Below are 26,854 nucleotides of genomic sequence, written 5' to 3' on the forward strand. Positions count from 1 at the left end.
AAAGTCCGATTCGCATGTTTTTGTCTCTTGAAAAATCCTCGTTTAGGTATGTCTGACTCTTTGAGCATCCCATTCACCTATCTCAAACTCTTGATAAATCCCCGTCCATGTGTCTCTGAGTCACGAAAAATTCCATTTATATGTCTTTGAATTTTCGAAAAAAAAATATGTTTCATATCTCTGACTTGTGAAAAAGATTCCATTCGCACGTTTCTAACTATAGAAAACATCCTGTTCACCTGTCTTAGACTCTGATAAAAAACAGAAAATTCCCGTTCTTGTGTCTCTGACTTTTGAAAAGCTCAATTCACCTGTCTTTGACTCTTGAAAAACCTCAATCATGTTTCACTGACTCTTGAAAAAAGTCCCATCTACGTATCTCCAACTTTTGAAAATAAAATATATTTTGTATGATTTTTACTTTTTAAAATAAATCCGGAATCCGATTTTATTATTATTGGTAGAACGACTTAAAGAGCTTTGGTTTCCGTCTTGAGAAATAATGCACCTTCATGCCTGAAACAACTTCCTGTACGCTCTCACGAATTTGTAAAACTAGGGTTGTTTCTTTAATGTTGCGTCTTATATTAACTGTGATAAAAACCTTACGTGAATATTGCCAAGTAGAAAAAGTCCGTTCCGTTATAAATAAGAAAGCAACCCTGTACGAATGTCGCTTACAAAACAAACTTGTTCCGTTGTCTTGAAAAAAATTCCTAAAAATAAACAATCATAACACCATAATGCAAAAGGAAATTTTTAATGAAAATATTCCACATACAATATTATATATTATTAATATCATTGAACAACTTTGGATGTTTCGAATCTGTTCCGGGGAAAAATTCGTTGTGTTCTCTCTTGGAATGGCAGTTATTCACTTTTCTTATTTCGTAACCAGTAGAATGTTCGCTATTCCATTTTAGGTCATACACATTTTTTTAATGCATCTACAATCTCATCATACATTTGATCATTGTTATTATTGGGTTCAATGTCTGTATCTGTTGGTAGATATCTGAAAATGCCCTTTTCGATTTTGTCTGCGGTTTCATTGTCTATTGCTGCATTATTTTTGCTTAGGTCGTAGTTCTGGCGCGTAGACAAGATATGGCATATGACATTACTACAACATTATGTCTGTCTTCTTCCTGCCATCTTCTGAATGGTAACACCAAAACGATAGTGAAACAATTTATCAAGCCGTAATGTTCTACCTGAAGCACTAGCAAGAAGTTTACCCTCTTCGTCATCTATAAGTTTTAGATTTGCGTTATCTTTGACCACTAACGTCTCTGGAAATATTACTCTTGTATATCCACCGTTAGCAAACTTGATTTTTTTCTACTCCAAAGAAGTTCAATCTGTCACTTTTATGACAACGCACGTACATGTTTCCAATAATGTCTCCATTAGTGCTTGTTTTATAGTTTAAATATTCGTCTTTAGGACCACTTAATGGTACAATATTACTATTAACTGCACATACTTTCTTGAAATATTTCGTATTCACTTTTTACAATAAGTTATAGGTATTTATTCTACCAATCCACTATAGGTATTGGTTATAAAACGTACAATTAACGATACACCATTTTTATACTTTTAGGGAGAGTGTTTTGCCATGGCAACTGAACATGTGCCTTCTGGATTGATTTGCAAAGAAGGTTTTGAGGATTTTGAGGAAGCTACACAACATGGTGTCGTAGGACCTCTATGGTTATGTTAATAGATTTTAAAATTATCATACAACCTTGCCATACCATTTTTTTAAACTTGACAAGATTACGTGTGATCTTTTGTCTGGGCGCTTTGTTCATGCTTAAAAAAAATTAAAAAAAAACCAAAAAAAAACAAGCGTTAAACCTCTATTCTCACTTATATTTTCAAGAATTTATAAGTTGGATTCCTGAGAAGACAAATCTGCCCTGAAAAAACCTAAGTCCCGAAAAAAATGTGTCTCTACAAAAGTTGTTTTTCTATAAAGGTTAATCACAAATAACGCACTTATACCATTTTCATTTCATACTTAAAAAATCATGACACAACTTTTTCATACAAGTATACACAGTGTTTTTTGAAGATGTGAAAAAAAGTTGAAGAGATTTAAAAAATGTAAAAATTCCGATGAAATTCAAGCCCAAGCACCCGGAGGGGCTCGGGCTTAGGGTGGAGAGGCGCAAGTGTAATTGAATATCGGTGGGTTCAGGAGGAAATTGGGATAGGAAGTACGGGTGGCTTCACGGAAGGGGGAAGCTATAACGATAAACAGAGGAGGCATGGAGGGCCAAGGTCGGTTCCTTAAGATTTATGGTAAAAGGTAAAATATTGATAATAAGTCAATATTTCACCCTGCCCCGTCGTGGGGTGCCAAGGCATGTCACAGTGCCATTATAAACCGCGAGGGGGTGGAGTGCCACGGGATGTTGGGAGTTTCCTAATTCATGATGATCCATGGAGTACGAAGTGCCATGGACCAGGAAATGCCACGGGCCACAGAGTGCTAAGGTCAAAGAAGTGCCATTGGCCATGGATGGTCATTAATTCCGCGTCATCTCCTCCAAAAATTTTATAATTTAGACCAAAGGGTTAATCTCGTAGAAAATTTACATCTAGTCCTTGCATTCGTAATAAAATAAAAACCCACCATTAAAATGATTACGTTATGTCATCACTGTTAAAAAATAGTTAACAGGTTTTTCAAAAAATCAAAGTGCCTTTTGCAAAACTTGCGTTCTTGTCAAGGTCGCGTCAGTTGAATCATAACATAGATTTAAATCTCCATCCTACACTTTTATTTATCCTCATTTACTCAAGTCATATACTCAAGTCATCCTCATTAAAAGTACACCATGTCCTATCCTAATAAAACACCAGTCAGGACCATTATAATACAAGGGAACTTTGAGAGGTCTAGTAAAACACCTGCTTCAACTAATATGTCGAAATCAAACCTTATTCTTGATGCTAAACCAGTAAAGAAGAAAAGACTAGCGGCTACACAGAGTATCACCTCTATTACAGCTATACTACTTGGCATAGCTGTTTGACATCCCAACTCTGCGTAAAAATGACTATTTTAAGATTTGGATCAGACGACTTTGGGCAAAAAGAGGCACAGATGGGGCTAGTTGCCACCCAGTGATTTCAATCGCTTAAAACAGCATTAAAACTTTTAATTTTCGATAACATGATACATCTCCCTATCTTCTAGATTCACTGGTTCAAAGCGATCACCCTTAAAAAAAAACAACAACAAATAAACATGCCTCTCGCAAAAAATGCAAAATTTCACATTCTTTTATATAGGAGCTTGAAAGCTCTACAGTAGGGTTATCTGACATACTAAACCTGATACTGTGATTTTCAAAAAGACTGTGACACTTATTCGGGCGTTTCTCACCTTTTTTGAAAATCCAGCTAATTTTTTGAGGCTCTTAAGTTTTGATGCGTGTAATTAGGCCTAATGAAATTTATATATTTTAAGTCATCATAAAAATTTGATTATGATGATGTTTCTATTATTATTAAACTATGTTTTCATATTTTTGTTACTTTTGAGCCATGTCGCACCTTACTTACGCTTTGTTACCACGAACTGTTTGAAAATGTAGTCCATCAATGAGCTAGGTATGATTGGTATAATTATAACCAGTGCTAAATATGGAAAAAGACTGTCACATTATAAAAAAGAAAAGAAAAATGAACAGAAACAAAACTTGTGATAAATAGTTTTAAGAGAAAAATATTTTTAAACTTCTGAAATAAATGTACAAGAATGAGCCCTACTTAAAAGCTGTTATTTTATTTTCGTTTAGGAGAAATTACGTAGCTAGTATATTTTTGTTTGATATGTGATATTGAAAAAATTGGGATTTGCTTTTCTTAAATTTCTCTTTTTATTCCTGTAAAGAACTTTTCTAAACATGAAAGAGTTAACGACGAGTTTGGTCTCCAAAGCAATGGCGCAAATTACCGAAAATATAAGGACGGGGTGGTCATTTTCTTGGAAAGACAAAAAAAAGATACCTCAAAAGGTATTCTAGGTATATAAGGTACAAAAACCCCTATACACAAAAAAAAATTTTCAAGGCTGCCCAAGGTTTGCTAATAAGAATAATGATACTTTTCCCCTTCCCTTTGGAAAAAATCATTTCTTAACAGCTTGAATGTCATCTGCATTTCGTTAAAAATAAGCTGTATTTTAAGGGTGCAAAATTATTCGACAAAACCTCAACAATAAAAACAACAGAAAAAAAAGAAAATTATCCTGATAACCAAGATTACTACAAAGAATTATTTATTACTACATAGACTGATTATTTAATGTGGAATGATATACATTCCTAAATATCTCAGTAATTTTAAATTACTAAGTTTACAAAATGAAATTTTCTAAAATCTAATTTGTTTTCAGTAAAGCCAAAATGACACCCTGCCTTTAAAAGTATTATGGGACGTTAGTCCTACCCTTGTTTCTGGTATTATTAGTTCGCTTTAAGTTTGACTTTTTTTCATTGTAATTGATGCTAGTTTTGGTCTTATTTACTCATTGATAGTAATTTTATATTGTTTTAAGTTTGGATAGTCATATGAATTTATTTCTGCTTGTCTCTGGCTTTAATATCGTTCATTACTTTTGTTTGAAAACCTTTTCTTTGGAAATTATTTTTGTTTCAAATTAGCGTTGCTCGTTTTCTATACATACTTTTTTTATTGGTTGACAATATAAATATTTGAAATCTTTTCTTTAGTTATTCTTTAGTTTTAGCTTTTCTTTTGTTTTATTGGATCCCTACCACCTGCAATCTATTAGATTTTCTCCAGACCGAGACGTTCTATATATTGTGCACATACATCTTGGTCCAAAGTGAGGTTGTGTCCATGGGGTAATACCTTCAGACCGCCCGCAAATACATAGATTTAATCTGATACAGCATTATTTTTCACTCTAACTCTGTAGTTTTTAAATTTCAAAGAGTGAATCACCATGACTTTTGCTCTTGGAATGAGATTAATCTCACCGCAGTTTCTATAAAAAGGCATTTTGAAATTCTTTTCACATACTGTGTAGGCACCCCCCTTGCAGACTTTTTTGATTTCCTCATAGTTAGTTTACCAACAGTACACCTTTGGATCTACAACCACACCATGGGATATCAAGTCGCTCACTGTCTCGGATTTAACAAATAATTGTTTATTCGAGGCCTGACACTTCAATAGCTCCGGGTAAACTGACTCAAACAAACTGGTAAAGTCCATTTGAGAGCTAGTGTACATACCATTTTCCAAATCATTTAATAAATTGTCAGTTTTAACTTTTAGCAAAAATAAGTATTTCCCTAATAAACATAGACTTGTGTTTCCCTCGGCCATTTGCGCTTACATACATTGTAATAGAATTTCAGCGTGAGTTTTTTTTTAATTTCTTAAATTTTACTACCAGCATCAATATTTTTATTTACAAAAAACATTTCTTTTTTTCCTATGTTCTACCACTGAACAATCGATGCTAAAAAGACCATATTCGAGGCTATTATAGTGAAAGATATGAGGTTGGGTCGGCAATGATTCGAAAACATTCTTTTGAGTCGGTTACAACCTCTTAACGATTCCTATTGTACTCACTCATTTACATTTTACCAAAGGCTGAATTGTAAATGAGCTTAAATATTCCTTTTTTAACCTTTGTTTTAGCTTCTGAATGTTTACCGACAAAAGTGTCAATAAACGTCATTAAACATGGCTACTTGTCGAATTGGAGGGTTCTATGCATCTTTGTGAGCTTCATACCATTGGCCACCATCCATCTCAAAGAAAGAAATGCACAAAAATATTCTGTTTTGGATGAAGGTTTGCAGTAAGTTTTGTTTTGAAGGTGTCCAGTGCACACCCCCATCCTCTACCAAAGAAATATTTTACGGACTCAAAGTTTCCTTAGTCACCGGTATGTTTGTGTACGTGATCATAAAATCCTTTACCGAATCATGAGGTTCCACTGGTATTTCACCATCAGCTTCAAAAAACCATCTTTGCGGTTCAATCTCCTCAACTATGGTAATTTCGGGGAAATTTGGAGCACAAGGATTGTTAAGCCATTTGTAGGTACCACACGGCAAAGAGTGATGAGACTTTTCCGATTGACAATTGGAGTGTATATCCAGAAAAATTGCTTCCGACTTTTCATCTCTGCGTTGTTCAGTCGGGTCAGTTTCCAGGATACGATCTTCGTGGAAAACATACCCTTCCCACATAGATCTCACTGTAAATAGATACTGATCCACGTCGGTGATCAGAACTGTTTTGTCTTTATTGATTTTAAGAATTAAATCTATCATCAGATGAGGAGTTGAAGAATAATACCCCAAATCCAACCAAAATTCCTTATAGATTTTATCCGTGTTCTTACCAACAATATCCAACAACGTCAATACATCATTGCCACGTACATTTTACAATAATCCTCCCTTAGTTCAAATCAGATCAACCTTAGTTCAAATCCTTAGTTCCACCATAGTTTAAATAACATTATTTATGGGCCAGTCCACGAAAATTACTACCTTCCAATAACACTGGGTTTCTCAAATGATCATGGTCATGGATTAACATCCCTTCCCAACTACTCTTACCAAATTCCCCCTTACAAACCCAACATATTTTTATCTTTACTATCCAATTCATTATCTGGTGATAGGGTTATTGGATAGGCTGTATTGGGCGGCCATGTAATTGACTTAGTTGATGTTTTAATAAGTGCTATCATGGCTGCACCCATACAATCCTCCCCACCAAATGTCTCAAATACTTCTACCAATTGCATGATATTACACGAGGCTCTTTGTGCATTTGCATAAGAACCATTTAAATTTGATGGCTCGTACCTATATGCGACTTTGGCTTTGCTATCTAAGGCCACCTTGTCACTCTGTAGGAGTGAATTCGGAAAATTCTTGAGTAGCATGATGGCCTTGTCACCACTAGCCGTATCGACAGATTGATATCCATGACGCTTGCAGTGCCTCAAATGATGTTGTAACTTTAATTAAGTAGGAAATCTAGACCGGACCCCCTTTCTAATCCCGTACAGGATTTTGTGGATTTTATATTCCCGTACATAAACAGACCAGTGACTAAGGAAACTTTGAGACCATAAAATATTTCTGTGGTAAAAAAGGGGGTGTGCAGTGGACACCTTCAAAACAAAAGTTATTGCCAACCTTCATCCCAAACAGAATATTTTTGTGCATCACTTTCTTTTGAGATAAATGGTGGCCAATGGTTTAAAGCTCACAAAGATGCATAGAGCCCTCCAATTTGACAAGTAGCCTTATATGAAGGCGTTTATTAACATTTTTGTTGGTAAACAATCAGAAGCTAAAGCGAAGGTTGAAAAAGGAATATTTAAGCTGATTTAGAATTCAGCCTTTGGTAAAATGTGCAAGAGCGAGCACAATAGGAATCATTAAGACAGTGTAACCGACTCAAAAGAATATGCTCAATTCATTGCTGACCCAACCTCACATCTTTCACCATCATAGCATCGAATATGATCTTTTTAATAGAAAAAAGGAATGTTTTTTAAAATAAAAATATTGCTGCTGGTAGTACAATTTTAGAAATTTAAAAAAGAAACTCACGCTGGAATTCTATTACAATGTGTGTAGGTGGCAATGGCCGAGGGAAGGACAAGTCCAAGTTTATTACAGAAATACTTACTTATTTTTGCTAAAAGTTAAAACTGACAATTTATTAAATGATTTGAAAATGGTGTGCACATAAGCTCTCAAATGGACTTTACCAGTTGGGATGAGTCAATTTATCCCGAGCTATTGAAGTGCCAGGCCCCAAATAAACGATTATTTGTTAAATCTGAGACGGAGAGCGACTTGATTTCCATTGGTGTGCTTGCAGGTCCACAGGTGTACTGTTGGTAAATAACTATGAAGAAATCAAAAAGTCTGCAAGGGGGTGCCTACAGAGTATGTGAAAAGAATTTCAAAATGACTTTTTATAGAAACTGCGTGGACATTATTCTCATTCCAAGAGCAAAAGTCATGGTGATTCGTTCTTTGAAATTTAAAAACTACAGAGTTAGAGTGGAAAATAATGCTGTATCAGATAAAATCAGAAATCACATAAAACTAGCTTCTTAATTTCTCCTAAATAAAAATTAAATAACAGCTTTTAAGTAGGGCCCATTCTTGTACATTTATTTCAGAAGTTTAAAAATATGTTTTGCTTAAAACTATGTATCACAAGCTTTGTTTCTGTCCCTTTTTCTTTTCTTGTTTAAAATGTGACGGTCTTTTTCCATATTTAGCTCTGGTTATAATTATACCAATCATACCTAGCTGATTGATGGACTACATTTTCAAACAGGTCGGGGTAAAACACTGTAAGTAAGGTTCGACGTGGCTCAAAAGTAACCAAAATATGAAAACATAGTTTAGTAATAATAGAAACATCAACATAATCAAATTTTTAAGATGATTTAAAATATATAAATTACATTAGGCCGAATTACACCCATCAAAATTTAAGAGCCTCAGAAAATTAGCTGGAGTTTTAAAAAGGTGAGAAACGCCCGAATAAGTGTCACGGTCTTATTGAAAATTACAGTATCAGGTTCAGTATGTCAGATAATCCTACTGTAGAGGTTTCAAGCTCCTATATAAAAGAATGTGAAATTTTGCATTTTTTAACAGAAGAAAGATCATTGATGCATGTTTATTTGAAGTTTTTTTTCAAGGGTGATCGCTTCTAGCCAGTGAATCTAGAAGAAAGGGAGATGTATCATTTGATCAGGAATTAAAAGTTTTAATGCTGTTTTTAAGCGACTGAAAACAATGGGTGGCAACTAGCCCCCCTCTGTGCCTCTTTTTCCCCAAAGTCGTCTGATCCCAATCTTAAAATAGTCATTTGTACGCACAGTTGAGAGGTCCAACATGTATGCCTAGTAGTATAGCTGTAATAGAGGTGATACTCTATGTAGCCACTACTCTTTTTATCTTAACTTGTTTCGCATTAAGAATAAGGTTTAGTTACGACATATTAGTTCAAGCAGATGTTTTACTAGCCCTCTCAAAGTTCCCTTGTATTATAATGGTCCTGACTGATGTTTTGTTAGGATAGGGCATGGTGTACTTTTAATGAGGATAACTTGAGTATATGACCTGACTAAATGAGGATAAATAAAAGTGTAGGAGGGAGATTTAAATCTATGTTATGATTCAACTGATGCGACCTTGACAAGAACGCAACTTTTTGCAAAAGGTACTTTGATTTTTTGCAAAATCTGTTAACGATTTTTTTTATTGGATTTTTAACGAAAAATGAGGGATATTCCTCTAGGGCTTATCCTCTTATTACGGCGTCGATTGTTTTGTTATTACTTTCCTTTTTATCTCTCATTACTAGAGTTTAAGCCGTAGTTCTTCTTTCGATTGTTATTTTCCCATTTAACCTAAATAATATTCCGGGTTGTCATTATTATTATCCGCTGTTACGCAAACTTGTCTATCAGTTTGGTTTTGTATTTGTTACGGTAATATTATTGGTTTGTGGTTCCCACACGATTCCATGTTTTCTTATAGCGTCGCCTCCTAGAATACAAGGGAATGGTAGCTGTTTACATATTACCGCTGTTACTGTTATTTAATTATTCCCTGTGCTAAATTTTAGGGAACTTTACCTCAAAATTGTCAGTTTGTGACCTATTACAGAGGTCAGGGTATTCTGGCATTTACTAACACAAGTTTGTACACTTGGAGGAAACCTCGTAAATATTTTCTCTCTAATTAAGGATTTTCAAGCACCTCTACAAAGTATACACGGTAAATTTTGAAAACGATCAATTTTAAAAGAACGTAAAATCGGCCCACCATTGTTTGGCTACATATCACAACATTCTAAACTATATAGGGGTCTAAAAGAATACGGTTTTGGTGGCCTCTACAGGCTGGTTACTGTATTAAAATGCCCGCTGTTATTTGTCCGAAAGTTCTTAGGGTTGTCATAGATTTCTTCAGCATTACTGCTTTGACCTAGGGTGTTGTTTACCGTCTGATTTCTAAGTATAAGTTTAGGTATATTATTTAATGCTTGCCAAGTATTATTTGTTCCCTGCCTTTTTAAATTCCTGCCACCTTGTGATCGGAAGTGGTGTCTTGTATTGTGTGTTGGCTCTTCGTTTTGTATTCTATGCCAACAATCTGCAGCATAGTGATTCGGTTTGCCAGAGTAATAGCAACAAAATCTATTCCTGTGTTTTTTGTTTGGTTTCCTGGCCTCCACGGGGCCTATAGTTACTTCTATATATCTTTGACCTATCTTTGTTACTTCTATAATATCTCTATTAGGTGGGGATGGATGCCCATAGTTTTGCAGTTCTAGGCCGTTTAGGACTCAAGGTCATAGAATCGATTGGCTAGCTCCATAGAAGATGACCCCTGGCCCCCTCCGTCCCTTTTAGGTTCGTGATTTGTCTCCTCAAATCTCACACGCTTTTGCCCCCTTCCTTAGTTTACATATATTTAATTTTCTGTGCTATTTATTGACATTTGCTCAAGTTTTCTTCATTGCTTCAACAATTTTTACCTCCGTTCCTACCGAGGTCATAGCCTGCTCAAGATTTTTAGAATTATGCGATAATAATATTCTTATTAGTTTTTCGATAACTCTTGTGTAAAGGTATGCCATTGTACTTTACATATTGTCTCCTCGCTTCTGTTTTTATCCAATTGTAAGAATACAGACCGAAAAAATTTGTCTGAATATTTCCGAATACTAGTTGAGGCGTTAAACGTAAATACCTCTGTTCATAGCCTCTCGGAAATGTTGGTTTCTATGAACCTTGTTTTGAAGGATTAAATTATAGGGCCAATGTCCTTCTCCTCTTTTTCTCTAATTGATTCGAAATATTGTAGCACACTTTCCCTTAATCTAGCTGCTATTCATTAATCTTTGACTTCATCGTCAAATGTTTCTGTTGAATCATCAAAAAATTTAAATTTTTAAATGAATTCATCGACATCGGAAATTCCCGGATATTCTGCTATAATTTTTGCAATTTCAATTACCGTTGATAGGGAAGTCATTTTGCTTTCTGGTAAAGTTATTTCGGTTTTAATCTACAACTACATTTAGTCTCAACCCTGTTTTTCCGCAAGCCACCATATGTAGTAAAGTATTTTGATGTGATATTAATGAAGGATGTTAATTTTGCCCTTGGAGGGGGTATGGAGTATGGTCCTAAGAGTGATTAAAACCACTGTAGCGTTTTCGTTGTGTTAGCCTGATTTATTTCCTGAGGCAGTCTACTCCTATAGATGAGAAGCTTATATAATGCTTTAGAGAGTCGGGGTATAAATACGATTACTTTGATTGACTTCTCGGCTGACAATGGTACCGGACTTAAACTCCAAAAGGTTATAACTAGTACATAAAATACGTAAGAAAATTATGTAGCACTTACTATACCAAACAATCCAACAATCCAAGTTCAAAGATTACGACCGCGTTATCGCAAAAAGAGGACATATATATATATATATATATATATATATATATATATATATATATATATATATATATATATATATATATATATATATATATATATATATATATATATATATATATATATATATATATATATATTCTATGCTCCGAGTGCAATTCCTGTTTAAAACAAGCAAGTGGGTATTACAAAATCCTGTATCTCCACAGCAATTCTGTCAGCTGTTAGTTTGGTGGTCAATTTCAAAACAAATTATCTCGGTGAAAATATTTATTCCGAAACTTTTATCATAGGCAGCGCAATAGCGCAGCCTAAGTAAAGATGAATGTTGGCACAATTTATTATTTTTTTGTTCTCTATATCAGGTCACTTCGTATCGAAGGAGTTGTCGTAGAAACTTTGAAAAGGGCTCATTCTATTGGAAATTGCAGTGACTAGTGCCCTTTTTAATAGTCACAAGTTATTGGAGGGCAACTACCCCCCCCCACGCCCATTATTCCTACAAACACAACCAATCAAAATTTTGAGATAGCCATTTTGTTCATCGTAGTAGTTTTCCGGATAGAAATCTGTTTTTAAAGGAGGACACTCCCCCACAACCCTCGGGGCAAGAGTTTTAAGTTATCCCCTGGAGGCATTTAAGAAAGATGTTGGCACAATGTATTATTTATTATTTTTCATTTAGAGCAGGGCATTTTGTATCGAAGAAGTTGTCGTAGAAACTTCGAAAAGGGCTGATTCAATTGGAAATTAGAGTGGCTTATGCCCTTTTTAATAGTCGAAAGTGATTGGAAGGCAAATAGCACCGCTTCCAGGCCCACCACTTCTCGAAATACACCCAAGCAAAATTTTGAGATAGCCATTTTGTTCAACGTAGTTGTTTTCAAGATAGAAATTATGTTTTTGAGGAGGACACTCCGCCAAAGCCTTCAGGGCAAGGGTTGTAAGTTATCCCCTGGGGACATATAAGGTTTTTATAGAAGGTGTTGTCGTAGAAACTTCAAAAAAGGCTCATTCGATGGGAAATTCAAAGGGCTAGTGCTCTTTTTAATAGTCTAAAGTGACTGGAGGGCAACTAACCCCGATCTCACGCCCACGTTTTCCCCAAACACATCCAATCAAAATTTTGAGTAGGCCATTTTATTCTACGTAATTTTAAGTTCTGTAAACTAGGTCTTTGAGAATGACAACCCCCTCACAGCCCTCAGGGCAAGGGTTGTAAGTTATGTCCTGGGGGCATATAAAGTTTTTATAGAACGCGTTGTCGTAGAAACTTCAAAAAGGGCTCATTCGATTAGAAATTGGAATGGCTAGGGCCCTTTTTAATAGTCGAAAGTAATTGGAAGGCAACTAACACCCCTTTCACGCCCACCATTTCCCCAAACACATCCAATCAAAATTTTGAGATAGCTATTTTTTCCACGCAGTTTAACGTTCAGGAAATTATACTTTTGAGCAGGACACTCCCCCGACAGTCTTCAGGGGAAGGGTTATAAGTTATGCCCTGGGGGCATATAAGTTTTTATTGAAATCTTTGTCGTAGAAACTTGACAATGGGCTTATTGGATTGGAAATTCAAAGATCTAGTGCCCTTTTTAATAGTCGAAAGTGATTTTAGGCCAACAAACCCCCTCTCTCGCCCACTTTTTCCTCAAACACATCTAATCAATATTAGATAGCCATTTTGTTCAGTTTTGTGGATTTCCAGATAGAAATTATGTTTTTGAGGAGGATACTCTCCGATGGCCCTCAGGACAAGGGTCTAAAGTTATGCCTTTGGGGCATATAAGGTTTTTATAGAAAGCGTTGTCGTAGAAACTTCAAAAAGGTCCATTCGATGGAAAATTAAAATGGCTAGTTCCATTTTAATAGTCGAAAGTGATTGGAAGGCAACTAACACCATTCCATGCCCACTATTTCCCCAAACACATCCAATCAAAATTTTGAGATAACCATTTTGTTCCGCGCAATTTAAAGTTCAGGAAATTATACCTTTGAGCAGGACACTCCCCCACAGTCTTCAGGTCAAGGGTTATAAGTTTTGCCCTGGAGGCATATAAGGTTTTTTTTTAAACTTTGTCGTAGAAGCTTGAAAAAGGGCTTATTTGATTAGAAATTCATAGGGCCAGTGGCCTTTTTAATAGTCAAAAGGGATATCAGCGCAACCCATTTTATAAAAGCCATTTTAAAAAAGCCATTTCAAAAAGCCATTTTATTCAACGTAGTTGAAAATTTTGGAAATTAGGTCTTTAAGGATGACAACCCATCCCCCCCACAACCCTCAGGGCAAAGGTTGCAAGTTATGCCCTGGGAGTATGTAAGGTTTTTATAGAAAGCCATGTTGTGAAAACATCAAAAAGGGCTAATTCAATTGAAAATTGAAAGGGCTAGTGCCCTTTTAATAGTCGAAAGTGAGTGAAGGGCAACTAACCCCCCTCTCACGCTCACCATTTCCCCAAACACATCCAATCTAAATTTTGAGATATCCATTTTGTTCAACGTAGTCGTAAGTTCTGGAAATTAGGTCTTTTAGGATGATAACCCCCTAAGGGCCCTTTGTGAAAGGGTTATAAGTTATGCCCTGGGGGCATATAAGTTATACATAGAAAGTTGTTGTAAAAATTCCAAAAAGGGTTCATTTATTTGGAAATTGAAATTGCCCTTTTTAATAATTAAACGTGAGTGGAGAGTAATTGAACCCCCTCTCCAGCCCACTTTTCCCCCAAACACATCCAATCAAAATTTTGAGATAGCCATTTTGTTCAACGTAGTTGAAAGGTTTGGAAATTAGGTCTTTAAGGATGACAACCTCTTCCCCCCGAAGCCCTCAGGGCTAATCAGACAACCAGAACCAAACATTCCCCTCTTTTCTCTTAGAAAAGCTGTTTGTAAAAAATGGACACGTACATATGAGCCTTTGCAGTTAGCCTGGTGCGGGGAGGGAGCACTTTATATGGCTGTGACTGTTGAACACAGTATAGCCCAATGAGCAAAAGAAATTTAAAAAACAAGAGAAGGAAAAGAGTTTAATAGTATGTTTTTAGTTTGATTAACCTAGAAGCTAACTCCTTATATGCGACTGCCAAAGGAGCCTTGAAGCTTTTTCTTAAATTAGGTGATGATGAATTCAAAAGACAGCTGTTAAGGAGAAAAATCTCACCCTAATGTGAAATAGAAAGGACCGACATATTACAACTGTACCTAAAAACAATTATCTGAAGTTGATCACGTGAAGAGTGCATGAGGTATCTAATCCTTGACAGCTTTGAGGAGTTGTAAATATAAATTCAATTCTCTATGGACTATTATGAGCACAAGAAATTCCAAAAATAAGAGGAGGAAAAGAGTTTAATAGTATATTTTTAGCTGGATTATCCGAGAAGCTAATTCCTTATATGCGATTGCCCAAGGAGCCTTGAAGATTTTTGTTAAAGTAGGTGTAGATCAATTCAAAAGACAGCTATTAAAGAGAAAACTCTTACCCGAATGTGAAATAGGAAGAACCGAGGTATTACAAACGTACCTAAAAAAAAATATATCTGAAGTTTACCACGTAAAGAGTGCATGAGGTATCTTATCCTTGGCAGCTTTGAGGAGTTGTAAATAAAAAATCCAATTCTCTATGAACTATTATCATATATGAAACATATCCAAGTTTTAGAAACATGAAGGACATTAAAAGAATTAAAATATGTGTAGTTTATACTCTACGGAAATTTATTCACCTTATCACTAATGCAGTTTCTCTGCTGCAATGCTGCAAAGACTGGACTTTCCATTAGAAATATGCTTTGATTTTTTTAATGTGTTACTGCAACATTTTAGGAGAAATAATCATTAGAAATGAATGGGCACTTGAAAGAGAACACGTATTCAAAAAAGAATAACTTATCCAAGATTAGATGATAGGTTGCCACGGCAAAGCCTAAGTGCCGTTAACGCTGGCCTACAAATTCTTAAACAGAAATCTTGTTTTATGTTTTGAAGTGTTTCCGATTATCCGTTTATTACAGGTTACAAAGCTAAGACAATAGAACAATCTTGACCTTTAAATCCTATGACTACTATGGCTAGGATTGTCTGCCCCCTAGTCTCTTATACCTTCCAAGAATTGTTAAAAAAAAATTTTTTTTTGTATTTTTTGTTAAGAAAGTCCAGTTTATGGTTATATTAACTGTAAAATAAAAAAAAAATTAAACACATATAATCCCTCTAGATATTAAAATCAGATTTTGCCCCTTCTCTACACTACATTTTTGTGAATTAGCCCTCTAATCTTGCCTAGAGTTTATCCAATAGAAATAGTCTAATTTGTTAGTTGGCAGGTTATTTAGGAAAAAATAATAAGGGGACTGGGAAAGATAGTATACAAGAGGAGGAATTGTAAACTCAAAATTAGGGGTCCCCCCCCCGGAGATTATAAATGTATCATTTTTAGCTTTCCAGACTTTCCCAATTCAGAAATGACATTCAAAGTGCCATTTTAGGCACCTCATGGCACTTATTTACGTTGCCATGTGAAATTTTTAAAAATCATGTGGATATAAACACTAACTTTTAAATGTCTCCTTAAAAGCCCTCTTTGATGTTCTAGTGCCCCGCTCACGACGAAGAAAGAAATGGAGACACATCCGTGCTTCCTCTGATAAAATTGATTTTTTTTTAAAGGGGGCTGGGGCTGTAATTCCCCCCTTTGAGGGTTTTTGACCATGGACATTCCAACGAAGCACTTCTTATTTTGAAGTGCTGCTAGTGCTGCAACCATGAAGTGCATGGTTGCAGCTATTGCTGCAACCATGGCTAGGAAAATACAAAATAACAATACGTATTTGCAGCCAAGACACCTGGACGAAGGGAAGAGGGGAGGGTCTTCAGACACTGGCTCCTCCCTCCACTGGAATGTAATATTTTATATCACTTCACCTATCAATTTTTACATATTTCTATCTTTCGTTGTTTTTTTGCATTCTCCAAAAGTATAACCCCTCTTTTGGATTTTCTTATTTTTACATATAAGAAAAAGATATATGATGTGGTTTTTGTATACCTTATATATGTATAGCTTTTGGCACGTTAGATAAAAGCAAAAAACTCAAAAGTATCGAGGAAACAAAAGATTAAAGAACTATATTCAAAACTTAAATTCCTAAAATTCATGAAAAATCCATCTTAAAGTATAAAGGAATAAAAAATCTTAACCGTTAAAAATAACAAAAATATCATAGAATAGAATAGAATTTATTTGCGCTAAAAGCCCATAGGCCATGGCAAAAAAAAATCATGGCATGGCAAATCATTAGAAATGAATAGGCACTTGAAAGAGAATACGTATTTAAAAAAAATAACTTATCCAAGATTAGATGATAGGTTGCCACGGTAACGCCTAAGTGCCGTTAACGCTAGCCTATAAAAACCTTAAACAGAAATCTTGTTTTATGTTTTGAAGTGTTTCCAATCATCCGTTTATTACAGATTACAAAGCTAAGACAATAGGACAATCTTGACCTTTAAACCCTATGACTACTTGATAAATAAGAGTATAGTTCACTGCCCCCCTTCCCCAATAAACTTTTAACAGATTGTAATAAGGAAAATAGAATATAGCAGAAATGTTATTAGATCTTTTCCAGAAAGTGAATTTTTACATGACTTACAAAGCAAACAAAAAGCGAGCTTCAGATAATCCAGTAGAACCAAGAGAGGCAAACCTTTCCCAGTGTTCGTGATGTTCTCTGAAGTGGAAAATATTGGATCTTGGATATGAGAAGACCTGGATTTTTCCATTTCTTAAATTATAATCTTTGACGAGGTTGTTTACAACGAATACAAAATAATCTTTCTCTATTGAAAGACTAGAAGTTTAAAAAACTAGTCCTCAAATAAGCTTTATTTAATGGGGGCAATCTCTCTTCGTTCCTTTCCTTCCTTAAAGATCATGAATATTCTGAAACATCATCTTTATTTCGTTGTTTTTAAGATATGAAATTGTATAAATGCATGAAATGGTTGCTAGATATTCAACTGACATTTTTGTAGTACAACTATAAATATTCAATTGTGACCAATAAACAAATACATCTTTGAAATGAAATACGTCCACTTTTTATTTGCAATAGAGCCATAACAATAGTATGTAGCCGGTCTATGCCCTGGGAGACACTATATTATATTATCTATGTTGAAATAACATATTATTTTTTACGTTCTGCTGTAAGAATCCACTTTTTTTGCTTTGTCAATTATGAAGAGATTTTAGTTGACTGAACCTGCCCCACCAAAAATTTCCCCAGCTCGCTTCCCTTGAACAGTACAAAGTATGTTATTTTTTGAGGCAGGGTATAAAATGATTAGTTTCTATTCTACGACTGCTACTGCAAGCTCGTCACAGCATTAGGTTGTCTAAGGTTAATTGCTGTTAAAGAATAAGTGGAAAAAAGGAACTTTGGAATGAGGAGTTAGCACCAAAAAAGGTAATTTCAAGATAAAAGGGAGTGATGAAAAAGTGGAGAACAGGAGTACTCCTCCCTCCAATTGACGCCAGTGCATTCGCCACGAAACCAAGTAGATACACGTCAAACTCTCTGTGTACCAGAACATAGTAATTTTCGTAAAGTCTGAAGAGCTGGGAGGGGGAGCTGATGAAACTATACAATACCAACGTTTTGCAAAGCCAACGTTTTGCTTGTTATTTTTAGTCAGTCAGTCAAGTGTTTATTAATATCACTTTGGTCTGGAATCCTACTAACATTCACCAACAGTACTACTCAGTCACGCTTGTTACAGCTAAGTCCACCCAGGTTAGTTCACATTTTTTGGTTGTTCTGGGACACAGTTTTCTTTATTCTTATACACTTTCTCTTTGGCGGGTCTATCTTTTTTAGATAAAATATGGTTTGTCAAAAAGTTGATGACTTGCTTCAAAAATTCCAAAAATTTTACGAAAACTGTTTAATATATAAGTAGATAAGTGATGAGTAGATAAGGAAAATAAATTAAAAGTATTCCTTATTTTATGCTCTTTTTAACACCCATTTTTGTCAGTACATGCACTTGCGATTACACTGCAATAATTCCACATCAGAATTCCACAATCTTGTAAATTTTTGACCAAAACTATTTTAAATCCTTTTTCATAGACAAAATGATTAACTGATATCAAATAAAACTTAAAAGAAAAAATTAGATGAGCAGCCATTTTTTAGGACGTCATTCGCTACAAAGTTATGTACCATTATAATTGGATGCCTAAGGCCATGACGTCATACATCAATATAAGAGGATTCAGTGATGTCATATTAAAACTCAAACAATAATAAAATTATTTTGAATATCCCTATTGTATGATGACGTCACTAAGCATGACGTTATGTACCAATATAAAAGGATGCATAAATCTACATTGAGAATTAAACAAACATTGGGACGACTAGTGAAATGACAGATAGGCTCATTCCAACCAATATCGTTACTTGTCCTAATCACCTATCACCATATTTGATTGAAGATGATCACGCAGGTGATACAATGTGCTCAGAATGTGGGGTGTTTGGGGGCGAGAGAGCTGTTGATGTAGGGACTGAATTAAAAATTCTCAGCAAAGAAAAATGTAGTGCACATCTGTCTCGGGCTGGTGGTCTGGAGAGTCTTATTTTTCGAGGCAGTAATCTGGCAATAAAGACTGGAGCCGCTGGTCCTGGTTCTTTTAATGAGCCAGGAAATGCAATGCTTCACAACAGGCGTAAGATGAGAAGGTCTGATCAAGCTTTAATGGACGCTGTGAGAGAAATTTCAACAATGGGAGATAGAATCAATTTACCATCGATTATTGTGGATCGAGCTACTAGCCTTTTCAAAGAGGTTCTCAAAGAAAAATCATTCAAAAGAAGGTCCAAGGATGCTATTGTTTCGGCTTGCTTGTATGCTGCCTGTCGACAAGAAGGAGTCGTAAGGACTTTTAAAGAAATCTGTGCTGCTTCAAACGCTAATGGAAAACAAATTAACAGAATGTTCAAGTTGATTCAAAATAGTCTTCGGACCAATATCAATTTGTTTACTATTGGGGACTTCATCACACGGTTTTGCAACGACCTTGCCTTGCCTGATTCGGTTCAAGAGGCTGCTCGTCACATTGTGAACAAAACAGTGGAACTACATATTTTGCCAGGACGATCGCCGATTTCTATTGCTACAGCTGCTATTTACATGGCGTCTCAGGCATTTGGGAGTCGATGCTCTAAGAAGGATATTGGTGAAGTAGCTAATATCGCTGAATCTACAATCCGAAATGTTTATCGACTTATGTTTACGTCGGCTTCGCTTCTATTTCCTGTAGACTTTAAATTTGCCATTCCCATTAAAGACTTGCCCCGAAGCTAAGCTACAGGAACAATTATTTTGAATTTATTTTATATTATCTGATATTATCATGTAAATATAAGTGTATTTTATACGACTTCGCAAAAAATTGTTATAGAGGGTAACTTAGCGCAGAAGGTGATGGAGGGGAGGCACCTCCAATGAGGTATTTGGTTTCAAGTCTAATACTTGAATTAGTTAGATTATAAAGTAAAATAGCTCTTATAATGGTGTTCTCTTCAGAAATTTTGTACAAAACATAAGATTATGTCTGACCCCATTTGGGGGAGGCCCGTTGTATTTTGTATATCTGCTGAATCGTTATCAGTCAGTTTTAACAGTAGGTAATTTTGATTTTGTTGGCGTAAATTTTCAAGCTTACTATTCTACTGCTTAATATAAGCGCAATGAATTCTAAATGATGCCTGTAATTGAAACTCTATAATCATCCGATCAGTTCAAAACAATACTAAAATTTGTAGAATATATGCTGATTACCTCAAACTTTTCATCAAAAGGTTGCATCCTTTTATCTGCTAAATTAGCATTAAGTCTGTGTCAACACCTGAAAACATTGGACACGGAGTGGTGTTTAAAATCCTACTTTTTATCTGATCTGTTCGATGAACTTACAGAATTAAGAGGTACAAAGTTCCGGTGCAGATTCAACCTAATTTATACCTTGCAAAAACATTACTTTAAACTTGTAGATTCTTAGAATAATCCTAGGTGTTGAATTTTTGTGTTTCGTCGAAAGGATGGATCTCAAACTTTCTTATCATGGAAAATAGTAGGAAATGTTGATATCTTTCGGTAAATGTCAAATACAAATGGTTGTATTTATGGTTGTAAGGTTAGATTATGACGTCATTCATCAATTTGTATATGAAGATCTAGTTAAATAACAAACGAAAATTAAGTATTGTGTTTTTTTAGTTACAAAAACGAGCAGAGAGAGTGATTTATTTAGCATGAGCCTTTAAACAGCTCCTTGTGACACTCAAGTACCCTGCTAGCAGCAGAGAAAAAAAAAACGAAAAAAAGGACACAGTAATTTATTTGCTACCCATGCAAGAAAGTGATTTTTCCTGTTGTTCAAGCCAGGAGGCTGCATATCTCCTGTATAAAGTTGTAAGTCAAGTTAATTCTAACGGTGTACTTGTTTTTATCCGAAGCCATTTTGAAAGTTTCAGGCTATTTTTCCCCTTAAATTTGTGATCAAAATAACATTTTACCATTAAGACTAATTTAGAAAATAAATACCGTAACATCCCTGAATTAAATAGACATGACAATTTCTCTCATTTGCCAGTTTTTCTAAATGCCCTTTTTGATTGCTGGTTACTAAGGGCCGTGACTCGTCCATTACTAGGTTGCAACTAAACGGGGCTTTAGGTGAGAGAGGTTTTAGAAAAGAAAACATACCATAATAGCTTACGTCTGTAAAAAAATCACAGAGCGAATACAGCGTAAGGAAGAAAAAATAATTACAAAAAGACCAAAAAAATTACAAAAAATCAGGAACAACAAAAAGCTAAATAATTGCCGAAACAAAAGGAAATTACTACCACTACTAGCTAATCAGCACATCACCAAGCCACCTGAGGCCAACACAGCTATGCAGCAAGACGACCTGCCTTCCGTTTAGCAATAGACGGTTTACCGAGAAGGACAATCTTCGGAAATCTGTGGTCCTTCATCTACAGAACGTGCCCTAACCATCTCAACCTTTCTTTCATTATAACCATAGAAAACGGAATTGAACCACCTCATAGAGCCTACTGTTTGACATACAGTCAGAAAGCCGGGTACCCAAAACAATCTGTAGGCAATTTCACTTGAAAACATATAGTAAATCTTCATCCGCTTTTCAGAGTGCCCATGCTTCAGAACCATATTTGACCACTGTCATCACTGTAGCTTCTAATACTCTATTCTTGGTTTGCAAACTTATCTTCCTATTCATCCAAACTTTATTTTACTCTGGAAAACACCATGAGCATTGGCAATTCTACTTTAACATCTTCACTGCTCCCACCGTCTTTACTAATAATACTACCTAGGTAAGTAAAGCTGACCGCCTGATAAATCTTTTCGTTACCCAACGTCAACTTTTCATCTTCATTTATTCCTAGCCGTAGCGACTTGGTCTTCTTAACTTTAATTTTCAAACCTATTTTAGCATCTCGAATTCGCAAAACCTCTAAAAATTCATTGATTTTTCTCACAGTTTCATCCAGGATTAATCAATCATCCGTAAAATCTAATTACAGGAAATTCCCCCCCCCCCTTTTGGTTCTGTGTTCTCCTATTTCCTTTCTTGGGCTTCTTAAAACAAAGTCCATCAAAATGATTTATATAAAGGGGGATAGAATAAAACCCTCCTTGACTCTTAATTTCATACGAGTTTAAAAACCAGCAGCTAACCTCATTTCCTACCTTAACCGCAGCAGTATTATTCGCGTATATAGCACTAATCACTTTAATGTATTTATCTGGTATCCATATAAGGATAAGACCTTCACTAAAGCTCTTCTACCAACAGAATCGAACGCTTGCTCATAATCTATAAAACTGAGGACCAAAGGTGTTTGACAACTCAGGCACTCCTCATTTATTAACCTAAGAGGGAAAATTTGGTCGATAAATCCTCTACCCTTTCTAAGGCTTCACTGTTCTTCTCTTGTAACTTTGTCCACGGCATCTCTCAGTCTAAAAAGTGTAATGTTACTAATTAATTTGCTACCTACAGAGATCAGGCTAATGCCTCGATAATTACCACACTCACTCATATCATCTTTCTTATGCAGTTGTTTAATTAGAGTCTTCCTAAAATTGCTAGGTACTTCCGCTTTTTCAAAAATCATACTTATAATCTTTAGTAACTTATTTATAACCTCATAGCCACCATATTTAGGAATACCATTTACCACACTATAGTAGTAGGGAGGGCATAATATCTCCTATTCCTACATAATTCGGTTATCAAAAGAATGTATCTCCACCAACGGGTCAATGACCCCATTTTCAAGGTCAATCAGAGGCTGTTTCTAAGTGCATTGACTCCGGGACGAAGTTTGCGAATGCGCATTGAATACTAACGGTACAATGCTATTGAATACTGACCCTACATAATTTATTCAAGGATTATAGATCCACGAAGGGGGGAACAGATTTCTGAGAAATGATTGCATAATCGAGGGAAAGTAGATTTCTGGGAAATTGATTGCCTAAACGGCGGCGAATATATTGATCGAGTCTATCGGGAACAGGATCACGTGTCTCTTTCTAAGCCAATCAGGGAGTCGGAAATATTAGAGGGACAGGATTGCAGAGAATATAAGGAAAGGATTTTTGCTATTGTTTTTATTAGTATGTGAATAGAATTCAAAGGAGTGAGAACAGTTTGACTTTACTCATTAGGATATATTTGTGCTGATGATGAGTGGAATGTTTACACTATTAGAAGTTGATAGTGGAGTTGGTAGCAATGATACAAGAGCACCAAACAATGTGGTGGAAATCACGAGAGGATCATGGCTTTGTCTGGAATTGGATGAAGTATATGCAAGATATGTGATATCCTTGAGGAAATTTAAAATGGAGGATCAATTATGCTTCGCTGCCAAAGTTGATATAGCGCATGGGAATAGACTTCAATGTGCTTTAAGGGCATTAGTGAAGCATATCGAAGACAATAAATTGTATCGCTAATTGTACATGTGTAGTATTATTGTTGTAATTATCCAATAAAATTGTTTCGAAATCGAAAATGTTCCCTTTCTTTTTTTTAGAATGTTATGCTAACGAATCATGATCAGTCTAGATTCAGCAGTCAGAGTGATAGAATTGAAAAATGAATAAGTTTGAGAAAGAGAGAATTAGATCGAATCTGGTGATTATGGAAAAACATTTAATTTTGGATGATGATTTTCTCAGGTTATCCCTTCAACGCAAGCTATTCTCTCTGGGAACGCAAGATAATATAATGAAAACTGATTCTCCGCCATTGGACTATTATATGAAGCTTTGTCAATGTGACTCAAATGTTTATACTCAATTTATTGATATATTAATTGGAACAAAGCAGAATAATATCGTGAATATACTTTTGAAAACAATACCATAGATTCATTGTAGATGGCTCCGCCTTCGAAAGAGTTGACGTCACAGAGCTACTCCTCTCCCATTCCTCCCTCTGAATTTATCGAACGAGGATGATCAGTTTCGTTTTAGCTTTGAGAGAGTTGACATCAGAAACCAAAAAAATGTACTATACATGTCCACTATGCATGTACTCTCTTGACAGTTGGACATCCTGTGACAATTGTACAATTATTGATTATTATAATGAAAAGTGCAAATTATGCAATCCTTGTAAATTACATAGAGGCTATGCAGTACAAATTAAAGGCTGTAATTCATGTCTTGAAGAGATTTGTGACTCTCGCCCTAGAGGACATCTGTGCTCCAATTGTCACTATGAAAAATGTGATCAGTGGGAAAATACTTACCCCGGTATGATTGGAAAGAACCCTAAACGTGATTTTAGTTTATTTCTACGAGATTGGTATCGTCGTGGATTTAAATTATTCTGGGAGGAAGAATCTGGTCTACGATTCAACCGTTGGGGTAACAAGACAATTTGGTTTCTGCGTCATCGTTGTGACGACACTTCTTATTATGACTATAAATCAAGTGATTTTCGTTTGGCATGTACTGAATGTGATTCACCATTTAAAAACACTGTATGTAATATTGCGCCGAATAGACATATTGAAACATTTGAATTTCACAATGTGAATACAAATAGTATTATTGACTATACCAAGAGATATGACAAGAGTGAACTTACATTATGCTGTTGCAAAAATAACCCTGACTTTGCAGTCAATCAGGATCAATATACAGTGAATCCAAATGATTTGCCAGCATTAGTGGTTCACGACAGTTGCCTATACATCGAAGAAGAAATCTAAAGTGAAGAATAAAGACATTGTTGTATATACATTTCTTTTATTAATAAACAAATTCACATACATTTTTTAAGCACTTCACTCGTAGGGCACCGAAATCAATATTATATAGGTCTGAGAGGATGTTTTCTACCATAAAGTCGTTCAGACGGGGATTGTCTACATAAATGTTGAGAAACTGCTTGTAAGTATAGCCACAACATCGGAACACAAAATATAGTAGTGCATGGAAGCCACAGCTTTGACCCGTCTGCACAGTCGACGGACTGCTATTAACAATAATTAGGGTATTGTTGGCACTTTGAATTTTTCCAAGAAAGTCCGAGGGCAGACAATAGGATTTGTATTTGGACATGTGGGGGTCCATATTAAATACATTGATTATTTGACTGGTGTTCATGGCGCCAAGTCTAGTAGTAAACTGCCTTCGGGAGTGATTTTCCAATAGGTTTCATATTGATTTAGCGAGATTAGTGCAATACTCTCAGCTAACGGGTCGGTAAATGTACACTCTAAACGCACACTCCCCGTACGTACTATACTCATATCCTGGGTGCCAGACAAGTCCAATACAATGATACCATGTGTTTTAGCAAACATTTCTTCGGTTATACCATTTTCAAATAGTTGGGAATCATGATCTAGGGTTTGCATGGTCAACTCATACAATTTTCTATAAGATTCATCAAAAGATAGATTGTAGAGTGGGATTCCATTTACTTTGCAGACAAGAGATGAAAGCCCAAAAATTTCAATTTTATGTAGACATCCAGTCCACGATCCTATTGCACTAGCGCTTTTTACAAATGCCAAGGCCAGTTTTGACGGAATTTCGCCATTAATAAAGGATAAGTCGGTGACGGTGCGTGACCCTGTGGCAATATGACGTTGATTGGTGATTGTATGAGGAACAAGTAGTTTAATATTATTTCCACTGGCTCTCAGTTTTTTCACCGCCAAAGCAACAGAACTCATAATTTGTTGTTTGCGTACATGAAGTATTGCCGAGGTGAGAGAGAGAGAGTTACATCAGGATTGGCAGCAAGTTCTTTTCGTAAAATGAAATTGGATAGAGCAAGCGTCAATTTTATATCCACTTTAATATTTGATGGTAGTCATTGAGGTATATTAAATATTTCATGATATATTTTTCCAACTAGATGTAATTCACTAGTAGTAGCATTTTTAAGTGCATCTGTACTATCAGTATTAGTAATATATTCATATCCATTGGAGGTGCCTCTCAATTCCTTGTATGACTTGGGTGTCATCAGCATGAATTGCATTTAGCTTGTATAATTTGAGAGATTGTTGCTTCTGCCCACCAGTGTGCCATTGATGTAGACACTGATTTGACGAAATAAATTATGTAATATACAATTTTCATAGGATATTCCATCGGCAAGAATTGGCAATGTATTATCGGATTCCGGACTTTTATTTGTAAATCTATAAATGTCGAAGACACGTCCATAAAGTAGCCTTCATTGGAATAAATTTGAAAGTGGATATTATCGGAGAGGGGTTGTTGAGAATAAAATTGCTCATAGTATCCATGCTTTACACTCACATCAACATTTTCTGCATTGAATAGATTCAATGAGGAGGTGATTGAAGGTTGAGAATCCTTATGCGGTAGATATGACATCTTAGGAAAAGAAATCTAGTTTCGATCTAACAGTTCTCTTCCTAGGACTTCTTCTTCTACTGTTTGCAGTGCATGTCGGCCTTTTCCTTCTTTTCTTTGACAGGGTTGATGCCTTTCGCTTCTGACCTGAGTAGAGACTGATGAGTGATGCATTGTTTCTCGACCTTTTTAAACCTTTTCCATTTTGTTTTAATCTCTCGCCAATGGTTCGCGCACTGGACCTAAGATTTTCCGAAGCACTTTTTTTAAAATCCTTGCCAGAGCCCCAATCGTATAGTGTAGAGAACGCAAAATCTGTTGCAGCCGGTACAATATATTTTCTAGCCAGAGGTAGGGCAGAGCGAAACAGCTTAGCAA

The 26,854-nt window shown here is 35.6% G+C and overlaps 1 long non-coding RNA gene and 1 pseudogene across 3 annotated transcripts in view; both read left to right on the forward strand.

The window, feature by feature from the left end:
* The window catches only part of LOC148944516 (uncharacterized), a 368,975-nt gene that overhangs the window by 269,371 nt on the left and 72,750 nt on the right, over positions 1–26,854 (forward strand). The window lies entirely within an intron of this gene.
* Positions 18,953–19,894, forward strand: LOC148944517 (transcription initiation factor IIB pseudogene; annotated as a pseudogene).

This window comes from Artemia sp. Qi Xiang Cuo, chromosome 14 (assembly GCF_049724085.1).
Source record: "Artemia sp. Qi Xiang Cuo chromosome 14, ASM4972408v1, whole genome shotgun sequence".
Lineage (NCBI taxonomy): Eukaryota > Metazoa > Arthropoda > Branchiopoda > Anostraca > Artemiidae > Artemia > Artemia sp. Qi Xiang Cuo.